The sequence below is a fragment of the Varroa destructor genome, unplaced genomic scaffold, assembly GCF_002443255.2.
Source record: "Varroa destructor unplaced genomic scaffold, Vdes_3.0 BEIS01000007.1, whole genome shotgun sequence".
Classification (NCBI taxonomy): domain Eukaryota; kingdom Metazoa; phylum Arthropoda; class Arachnida; order Mesostigmata; family Varroidae; genus Varroa; species Varroa destructor.
Genome location: NW_019211460.1, coordinates 38900757 through 38911765, shown reverse-complemented (window position 1 = coordinate 38911765; position 11009 = coordinate 38900757). Strand labels below are relative to the sequence as shown.

At 40.9% G+C, this 11009-nt stretch overlaps 1 protein-coding gene across 21 annotated transcripts in view; it reads right to left on the bottom strand.

The window, feature by feature from the left end:
- The window catches only part of LOC111255007 (prolactin-releasing peptide receptor-like), a 57751-nt gene that overhangs the window by 41801 nt on the left and 4941 nt on the right, over positions 1-11009 (bottom strand). For 3 of the 21 annotated variants that reach the window (XR_015317731.1, XR_015317724.1, XR_015317725.1), the window contains exons 2-3: positions 10012-10216; positions 9560-9658 (exon numbers count right to left, since the gene is read on the bottom strand). The exons of 15 other annotated variants lie outside the window; for them this stretch is intronic. The gene's annotated coding sequence lies outside the window, so the exon portion shown is untranslated. Of the gene's footprint in view, positions 1-1781; positions 2711-9559; positions 9659-10011; positions 10217-11009 lie in introns of all 21 variants that reach the window. 3 more of the 21 variants (XR_015317727.1, XR_015317729.1, XR_015317726.1) reach the window with 2 other exon arrangements.

Here is an 11009-nt window from a genome sequence, read left to right as displayed (position 1 = left end):
ATAAAGAACAGAAGATGGCAAAAATATTCGTGGCCCCTTCCATAACATTTCAACAGTAGAATAAATGCAATCAATCGTAAAACTCTGTTTAAATACTTTGCATTGCCCAACTTTATTCTCAGTAATCCAGTGGTCTTGACCTAGATAGCTTTGCAAACACATGTGTTTTTATATACTTTTTCGAACGACACAAAAGTCAGTGCCACGCTAAACGCATGCTAATTTAGAAACAAAACCCGTTCTGTTTAAAAATCAGGCCTTCTTATGTGCCAGAAGCGCTCATGCCGCAACATTAGTCTTTTTCCTTTGCTTCTATGAGCTTTATTTTTCTCAGGAGCTCTTTTGAGTGAAAACAAGAATTCGAAACTTGCCGCAATAACAGCTCGAAAAGTGGTCCTTCGTAGAGACCGCTGGCATAGCATGCCAACTGATACCGAGGATTCTGAGCCAAGCGTTTTTAATCGTCATGAATTCATACCCTCGTTCATTCATGCCCTCAAAATATACAAACGCTAACTTCTACTTCCTGAGCGTCTCCGGACTTCTACTCCTGAAGTAGCCTTACGCGAGACGGATAGTTGGCTATACGAATGGACACAGCGAGAGCCATATTGCCCCTAACTGATATAACAACTTTTACGAAGTTGGCCCCTTTGGTGACGATGTCTTTTTTTTGAGTACACAATCTCCTGAGAGTAGGAGAACGACTAGGAAGCTTTTAGCAACAAACAGAGCTATCACTATTAGCATGGTCGAGTGACGTTCAAGTATCACAGAGTATGCTCGTACGCGATTCTGAATAAACCACTGTACGATTAGCAAACTATATAAAAACTATTTAGCCCTCAATTTACCATAAAAGCAATGACTGCTCATGCAAATGGGTATCTAATAATAGCACCTTCCTGATATAATCAGTTACAATTGGTAAGGTATTCAGTGTGTATTGATTCCAGTCTCTATTACATACTCTGTGAAAAGCCTTCCCTAAGCAGAGCGGCCTAAATTCACAGCAGAATCTATTCTAACTTTCTGTATCAGTCGACTAACATGCAAGAAACCAGTGCAGCCTTTCAAAGCAGGTAAGGCCTTCGATGGGTGAACAAGAACGCTAGCTATCGCATTGCAACTCGCAAGAAAGCGTTTTTGTTCAGAATTTTCTTATGGAGAATAACGTTGGCTTATCAGACAAGTCTCTGCTGTCGTAGCAGGTTCGAGGAAGCACAAATCAACTATGTATATCGCTGCTAGTTATGGTCAAACAGTAGCCCAACAACGATCTCGGATGTGTGCTCTGTTTATTGATTTCGCAATATTTTCATAGTATGCATACTCCTGAACGATTTTCTTTGCTTTCAGAACAGTCGCTGTTTTTACACCGCCGAATATCGGTTACTCATATAGCTGCCCGTCTCTACATAAATTCAATTATTAGTTTAGCTACCCTTAATCGGTTGCTATTGACATGGGTTCGTAGCGTAGACTCGCATGTGGATTGAATAGAACGGCGCTGAGTAGGCGGAGGCGATCCTACCGTTTGCAGCGATGCCCCAATATTTAAGGCCACCATTTACTGTTTCGCCACTGGGCAAATCTTCTTAAGCAATATTTACTACAGGCTAAAGTTCAATACAATACAGTAGAATAAAGGACACGATAGAGACTAAGAAAAGGAGAAACAACCTGCTTTCCAATTGTTTTTCGGGCAGCTGATCACACTGACACACAATACATGATAGTTCGTACGGAGGGAATAGTGGTACACGTATGATAATAATTACCATTAATGTACTTCGATTGGTCCAAGGGACCGAACCAAGCACAGGAAGTTTTGCGTTTTCATATTTTCTCGAATATGGCGCGCTTGAAGAATATGTACTTCGCTGGGTTATCAGCCAGCAATGAAACTACAAGCGAGACTGTTCTCTATTCAAACTCAATATGAAGGAACTGTCACGTAAACGTATTCAAGAGTTTGCGTAGAGCAGTTGAGGGAAACAGTAAACAAACAAATTACGGCTGCAGGAAGATCCCTTCTATATTGAACACTTTACGCTGTTGCAGAGAGCTGCCGGACATCGTTTTGTCGTAAGTGTATCAGCAAATCACCGTTTTTCTCGTCTTCGTTAATCCACTCACATTCAGTGGACCGTGTGTATATAAATATCGACGATTCACTGGGTATATTGGTTTTCTATCCGGTGTACTCGGCGAATCGTGCGCACGGCGTGGGACGAAGGCGCGTCATGGCGTATGGCATTTATGCAATGAAACGAATGCTATACTCGATTGTATCTTCAACGGATTGCAACAGGAACACACAGCTTCTTCTCAGAAGACTTTTCGAGTGGTAACCTCTTTCGTTTCACCAAAGTCTCAGACGCGATTTGGCCAGCTTAACAAGCTTACGCAATAATCAGATGTCTGTTGCGACAAAGGATCTCCTTTTCCATCTTGTGGCGGAAGTAACACAGGCACGAAGCTCCAAAGCCTACCTTCCGCGCTGTCTTTGACGAGGACTATACCAAGCATGGGGTAGTCTAAAGGGACGCCGAGTGAAAGACGCTGCTGTTATAAAATACACCAGCAAGAGTGAAGATGATGGTTGAGCTCTACGGTACGTGACCGTGCAGATTTGATCGTGGGTAGCCGTCGCGGATGCGTGTACGCATGTAGTGGCAGTTCTGCTGCCTGCTCCGTGTGATACCGACTGCAACGAATGGAAAATATAATAAGCATGACAGCAAAGTGTGACACGGTTGTACAAAACTAGGCCGACCGACAAATGTATCTTCTCACTACGCGAAGGGGATTATGATACAGATTTAAAACTAGCGCTAAGCACCTCATCACCAGACGAGAACTGTTTCTTGCAACCTGTTACTAATGAAGCTCGTGCAAGAGTGATCACGCGTCCTGTAAAAATTAACGGACCCGATCTGCTGATCCAAGAGGGAAGCGCATGGCATTCATCGGTATCTCAGAGTAAAAGCCGTCAAAGATTTAGTAGGACTGCAATTACTTTGCATAACTGTGTTAAATCACCAGATGACCTGAATAAGCAGGCCACCTATCTCTCTCAAAGCTTATAATTGCGTTACAGTAGCCGAATTACACTCGTACTAAGTATCATGTTCCTTTTGTAATCGAAATGTTTCCTTTTAATGTCAAAAGGCCTGTTACAGTTCTTTATCGAAACGAAGTGCAGTCTTTCATATATATCGCTTCGTATAGGATAGAATAATGTTTGTCCTGTTCCTTGATTCATCAGCTAAACCAGCTAAAGTGGGACGTATTCTTAATAAAATGGTCGCGAAGCAGGTTTCCGTTAGATAATTTTAGTTTTTCTTTTAGCCTATTTGTAATAATATGTCAGTGATCATCTAGCACAGCTAGCTGCCGAAGGCGGAAATTCTTCTAAATGAATATTTATTTGGCTAAAAATTCGATGCTTCTTGACGTCCAGAATCGTGTAAAACACAGAAAAAAGACAAAATTAAATGGGACGTAACTACTTTCTATCGAGTCAACTTTATGGAGCACAGTCAGCTGTTAGATCAGTGAGCAATAGGCGTCATTTAATTAATATTTAGCATAGCTGGCTATTTTTTTCGGAGTATATATTGATCAGTTGCTAACGGAGCCGAATAAATGAGGAGTACAACAGTTCCACTATTTGCTATATTGCCCCTGTCTGCTACAAACGATGGGCAGGCAAAGTGCAACGATCGACCTTTTCTAGTAGAGGCAGCGATATGCTGTGGCTGTGATCTGTCGAATAGAGGGCCTAAAGGTGCACCAATAGGCGCTTCTATTGGTAATACCAAGCTTACGGATATTTTCTGAAAGGCTATAAAGTATAATGGTGAATTTTGATCCGTTAAGTCCATTTACGCTTTCCAGAACCGAATTCACCATTCAGTCTTGGCGTGTAATTTTGGATAACAGCTGGAATCAGGCAAACAGATCATCACCAATGTTGCAACACAGCAGCTTCTTATTAAATTAAATTTACTAACTTTTTTAGTTTTCTATGTTATAGCGTAGCTCGCAGTAGACAATGCTTGTAGCAAAACTCCGGTAGAGAGTTCACAACAATGCTTTGAAATAAGATAGCGAAGCACCAAAGTATTTTTTTGTCTAAAAAATTAATGATTCTCTTTTAGAGAAGGCAAGCGTACCATCACATAAGAAAAAATTGGATATAGTGTCCTTTTAAGGCTTGGCTCCTATAGATATCGATCTCGCTAGAACAATTTTGCCTCAAGAAGTAACGAAGATAGTCTCCCAGAATCAAACCAAATGTGTTCCTGTGGGACTAATAAAATTTTCCAAATAACAAACACCACTTTGAAAGTAACTGTATAAAATACTGTATAAAAGTCTTGGTAGAAGATGCTGAACTTTCGCATACCTTGTGTTCTAAAAACTCAATATGTCTAGGTCTAGCAAGCATACGTTAAGTTAAAGTCATGTATTGAACATTTTTTAACGGTAACTAGGACTTTTAAGTGTTTTTTTTTTCAATTGAGTCGTCTAAGTCAACTAAATCTTGCGGCCGCAACTTTCTCCACATGAACATCTGAGGATGCCCCGGATACAGCAAATACACATGTATAATCAGGCTTATTAGCGGACCACCTATGACCAATTCTGAAAAATGTTTCATGAACCCGGGAGACCATATATACTCGCATTCGATAAAAGAATAATTTATTTATTTATTTAACAGATCTCCCTAAGAGGCTGTAATGCAGCAAGGTGGTCTTAATTATCGCTGAAGATATCCAAGGCAGAATCCTAATAACATTAGTGGTAAACATATGACGTAGTAGTTACGGTAGTTAAAGTTCCAGGCTTTGGTGACAGAAGGAAAGCTACGCTTGTGTATATTGCCATTATAACAAGTTAGTTAGTTAGTTACGAAATAAGTTGAAAAGTACAACAGCTCCGAACCTAGACACGCAGCTGAAATCTACTGACGTGACGATGATCGTGTCGTTACATGACACGTAAAATTCTGTACTGTGAATAACAATATTCAATAATAACAATTGCGGTCGTCAATTATAATTACACAGTGGGCAAAAGTAATGATTTGGAGATCAAACCCGAAACCCTGCGACCGTGAGCTCGATGCCTACTTACCCTGTCACCGCTTGTGTTAAATAGGTTGCGCTTGAAAATTGATCGACTTTAACAGGACCCTTTCAAACGTTTGTAAGATTTAGAAACACTTTCCACGACCAGAAATTCATCCGATTTGATTACTTTATTTATCCGATATTATTACACCGATATATCCGATACTATATATAATAATAATAAAATGTTCAATACATGTTAGCTGTTGCACGTTGATTCTTTGTGGGTAGCAGCACATATTCTGTACAACAACCACATAGAATTATAACAGCGGCGCATGTCAGTGTTATTTTGGGTAGATAAAAGGGGCAGTTTATTTATGTTCGACGAAGCTCGTAAGTAGATGTAACTGTATCTGAAGTTTGGGCAGGGAAAAGTGTTTAACCTGCATCTTACATATATCACGTTTTTTTCTCTTGATAATCTACACGGCAGCGTATTTATTGACCGTTCCATATCGGTTAGTGGCCAATTACTGCAATGAAGACATCTTCCGCGCGAATTTGTGAGCGTCATGTTTACACGCCCCTTTCCAATAAATCGCTTAACCCTAGAGGCACTTATCCGTAGGTACTTGTGAACTTTTACGTAAAATGCGTTTTAGTGCGCGCCCGTGGCGACATCATCTACGGCGCCGCTATATTTCGAATTTTACGTTAGGCGTCCCATCGTACAGATGGCTGACTTCGTCACAAAACGAAGCTTGTCTCTGCCTACTGCCACATTCGACCCTAGACCACCATCGGCGCCCACGTAGCCGAAACTATGACCGAGCACTCCAAACGACTGCGTATAAAATTGTCAGAATCTATCTGTAACAAATGTAAAATATTATGTATCATTAAATTAAATTTCATCTTCCATGAAGAATTTCTATTTATATATAGAATACGCGTACGATATGCTTTCGTCGACGCTCTAGTATAGCTACAAGCAATCATAATTAAAGAAAGTTAAAGAGATTACGCTTAAACATTTTATCAAACCGTACTCTGGTTTTCGATAGTAGGACCATAGCGACAGAGATGATATTAGACTGGTTAATCCAACGGCCGTTTACAATGTGTCGATGCAGGGCAGGCAAACACGACCATGATTTTGTCGAAGAGATAGAATGGATGTCGTTCATTCGCTGCTATCCTCAGTTAACATCTGTAGCAATCGTGCAAAATAAGACTTTTCAAGTTTCGGCGAGTTACGGGCAAACGCTGACGAAGATGACCTAGACTATTTTTCCTGAACTTCTACAGAAGTTCGAGGAAAACGCTTCTACCAAAGACGTTCAACTCGTTGAATATTGCTTACTGAAGTAACGACCTCGTCCAGTCATGTACCACAATTACACCAAAGCTACAGATCAAAAAAGACTTTGCACTCTATTATACTACTGATACTTCCGTTCAGCATGGATCCGAATAATAAAAATTCAGTTTCGAAATAAACCGGGCCCGACTTCGGTGAGCCGAGATTAATTACAAAGCCCTACTATCAGTGTCGTCGACCCTCTCACGAGTAGGTCGACTTGTTGTTATTCTAGTTGAAGTACAGAAAAAGGCGTCATGTAAGTGGCATTTCAACATCTCACTAGTGCTTTTGCAATGGGCATACATCGCACACAAACAGAGAAGCATTTATGGTTATAGCGATATGTATATAAAAGGGCCTAATTCATGTAAATAAGCTTACCTTAGCGTCAATCACGACACTTCAAAAGGTGGCCCAGTAAAACATGCAGGCTGTCCAACCCCACGGGGGCCTCTTATTCACATCCACACACCTCACTGTTAATCGCTCCACAGCTGTTTAGTCTTGTCAAAGTGGGTACTGGAGCCGAGTTGGCAGCGAGTGTCTCAATCACGGATGTCTTCCAGCTCGGCGCTTATTGCACTAGTGCTATGCTTTCTACTAGAGGCAGTGACTCCAAGGGATATCATGGCTGCCATATCTCGTAAAGTTGAGCGAACCAAGACCATGGTTTGCTATGTTCTTGGTTATTACCCGAAAAAAAAGAATGCAGCCAATAGAGACGTTCGGCCTTCGGCTTCTGTATCTCTATTCTAGATATTCAGCTATGCAAGGTTCTCATTCGTTCGAAAGTATATTGTATTCTAACAGCTGTTCTTTACAACTGTAGCCCTCTACGGATTTCAAAAAAAAACTTATACATACGTCTGAAATAGAGAGTCTGTAGTAGGCAGAAGTACTACCAGGATAAGCTGAAATGTCTCCCACCAGTCATGCGAATGATAGGCATTTAGTAACTTGCAGATAACTTCATATAGGTGACGAGTGAGGATGTGGCATGCGCAACGGCCAGCTAGGATTCGGGAAATGTACGGAAAGCTTCCGACTATGAGATGCGAATGTGAACTTAAAAGAAAGAAAAAGATATATGTGATACGGTCTGCTATGTTACGTACACGCTTAGACATTGCTAGTTTTAGGTGTTGTCAAAGTTAACATCTCAAACTTCAGATCGATGCTATTAACAGAACTGTAAATAATTGTTCTTATTTTTCTGTGTTTACACAGAAATTAGCGTTTTACCTTGCGAAACGTTTGTCCTGAACTACCGATTGGCTGGCAAAATACGTTTCGAGACGGCGGCAAGGTACACGTCAATGTGCTATAATCTTGACATGAACCTGATTCACACTTCTCTATTCAACAGAACGAAGGGGACGTATTATTACAGTTCTTTTCCTTCTGCCTGGTGCTGAAGCTGAACCCGAGTGAGACACACTAATCGCTAATTCACTAGAAGAAGGGAAAAATGCACGTCCTCCAAGAGCCCTATTGTTACTAAAGGACGGTTTCGCTCTGTTGAATGAAAAAGTGCAGGAAGGCCTCCCATAGGACAGCTATCCAACCTGCTTATTCTGAAACCGAACACCATCGGAGCGATCGGCCTGCCCGATCATTGGGTTGACGAGGCCAAAAAAAATTGAGGTAGATCCAATAGCCTCCCACCACAGAGCCGATTTCGCAGTGGATTAGGAAGGCGGCTGTCTAGACGCCATCTGTTTGAATGGTCCGCCGTCCAGCTATGGCGTCGTGATAACTTTCTTATATATTGACTCGGTATTTTGCTATAGCAGACGCGAAAGCAACCTTGTCAAAATTAACACCGATCTAAACGAATGGATCGTCAAAGGTCAGGGTAAACTGTGTTTCTTTGTAGATAAAGGACAACTGCACAGCCCACTTTAGAACTAGTAGTAAAAAAAATTTTATAATTTCGTTCTGTCAGAGGACCAGCCAGCTTTCCATGACGAGAATGATTTTGTGAGTGAGCCTGACCACTGTTGCATCCCCGTTGTAATTTGCGCTGGAACAATCGGAGCAGTATATTGCTGTTAACTAAATTCCAGAAGGAGCACGAACGGGCAGACACTCGCTCGTCAATCAATAACTTCTGCTCAACGTAGATTGCAATCCTCGGATTTTACTGGCGTTTATTGTTTAAATGAAATCTGTGCTAAGATACGACGGAGAGCGTCATCAGTAAGACGCGTGCGGTCAGTCTGTTCCCCATACTCCCAACAAATCTCGTTACAGAACTCCAAGCACGGGAATCTTACCGTGCCGAAGTTGTGGATTGTAAATCGAATGATAAGCTGTCAATCTGGCCGAAGAACACGTTGCCAGGATTTGTCCATGACTTGGCTATAGTTGAACGTTGTCCAAACATGGGTCGACGCTGTTAGCTCATATGTTGAAGAGGTCTCGTTAAGGCCGAGAGTTTCGTTCATTGAAAGCGTCTCGCATTTACTGGTCTGCCCTTTTAGGGTTCTCGTTGATAGGCATAGACCTATACTTAGCGACCCCAATAGGTCGGTTCTCCGTTCTCGGCTTGCGAAACGCAATCGAGGGGCATAGCAGTTTTGGGAAGCATAACATAGGTTTTCGCTTCTGAAGTTGGCTCAATGGAACACTCGCTCGTCGCTATACCGCTGTGTACAACCAGTAATCTGTGCTGGCAATGTAGGTAAGTGATTCAGGAATGGTGCGACGTCCGTGGGGCTATAGATGTAATAAAGTGTCTGGAGGTTTTCACGAAGTAAAAGCTTTTTTAACGTACAGATTTCCAAAGTGTATCCAAAAACAGTAAATTTCTGCCAAATTTTAGAGCTTAACGTTATACCGTACTAGGTAAGCCAGGTAATACAAGCATTTCATGGAGTGACAATAACAAAGTTACAGTGTTAGATAATTGCAAAACCGTGGATTTAGAAATAGAGGCAAACTAGGCCGTGTAGCCATGATTAGCTTTCCTTTTTATGCCGTCTAATGCAATCACAATTTCATTGAAATATACCGCGACATAGCCCCAAAGGACAGGTTAGACTCAATAAAAAAAAAAGCGATGGCAGGACAAATATGCTGATAGCCCAGTTCGATATGCCTAGCTTACCAATTCAAAAGAGCAGACGTTCAGGAGACTGGAGTGTTACCATGTCGCACTCATCTTAGACACAGTTAGGTTAGCGGAATATGACGAATTGCCAGCTCACTTTAGAAAAAACGAAACAAGGACTGTTATTGACGGTATGATACATTTTTAGCTCGGTAGTGGCTTGCGTCGTTTGTCGTAATCCGGACAAGCAAAGATTACTAGCTATCAAGTACGCAGGCACGGTAGCGTACTTAGTCAATATTTAGATAAAGCTAAATCCAACAATATTGATGGATATAAACGTCAATAATCTCTACGAAATTGAAATTTCTTATACTACACTACATATATATATATATATAATACACTAATTATACTATCTATTAGCGTGTCTGTCTGTATTTTTTTCACCTAGTATATAATAGACAAACTTGGAATACTGAGCAAAAAAAAAAGGCATACAAAATCACCTCACGAGCGGCCTAAAAGCCAGCGGTTAGCTTGCATAAGGCGTGGCCATCAATGGTAGGACTATCTCACTTCTCTAGTAGTTCGTGTTTGTCGTATCAGGAAAGTTGTGCAACATTTAGTCCAAACAAGCTTGGAAAATTGACGTTCATTTTTCGCGTCTGTTTTGCTTCGTATATGGCCCAAAGCAAACTTAGCTTGAGGTAGCTAGGTAAAAAAAGAAGATAGGTTAGGTTAGGTTAGGGATTAGAAACCGTCGTAGGTCTTATGATGTCTAACTGTATCGACATTACTTACACCCATCGAGATATGGGGCGATGATGTTTAATCCAAAAGAAGCATGAGTTAAAAGAATCATATCGTATAGGAATCAACAATACCAGATGTGCGTATGTGTTACAAAATGCCGGCGAATGAACGGCGTACTGCCTTAATAATTGAACTAAATGAAGCTAAATAGAGCTATATTTAGGAGCATTGAATCTTCACAGTTAACGTAACGTTGCTCAGTACAGGTAACTTTGACGGAGAGATCTCCAGTGACAATTCGTATCAGAATTATGTTCTTCTTATCAATTGGAATTATGAAAGCCTTAGATTTTTTTTTTCCATTAAAGGTCTCATTTATTAGACCAACACACAATTATTCGATTGTTCTTTTATAGTCCCTTCTTATGAAGTATGATACGTCAAATGTACATGCCTTTAGATCGTATACGCGTTGCTATGTATACTATGCATAATAAATAAAGCAAAGAAAGCCAGTAAATAATGAAAACACTGTGGCATTGGGTGCTGTTTATTGCGTGTAACACGCAAATATAGAGCAAAAAAAAAAAACAGATGTTTCTAAGGGTTGCTAGGCTCGCTATTGAATGATTGCGTTCCATTCGTGATTACGAGTCAACGCGACAATAGGAGTTAAAGGTTGAATTAGGCAATACAATCCGACAGACTATTTTAAGAACAACAGTCTCTCCTCTATACCCTTAGGCTACTG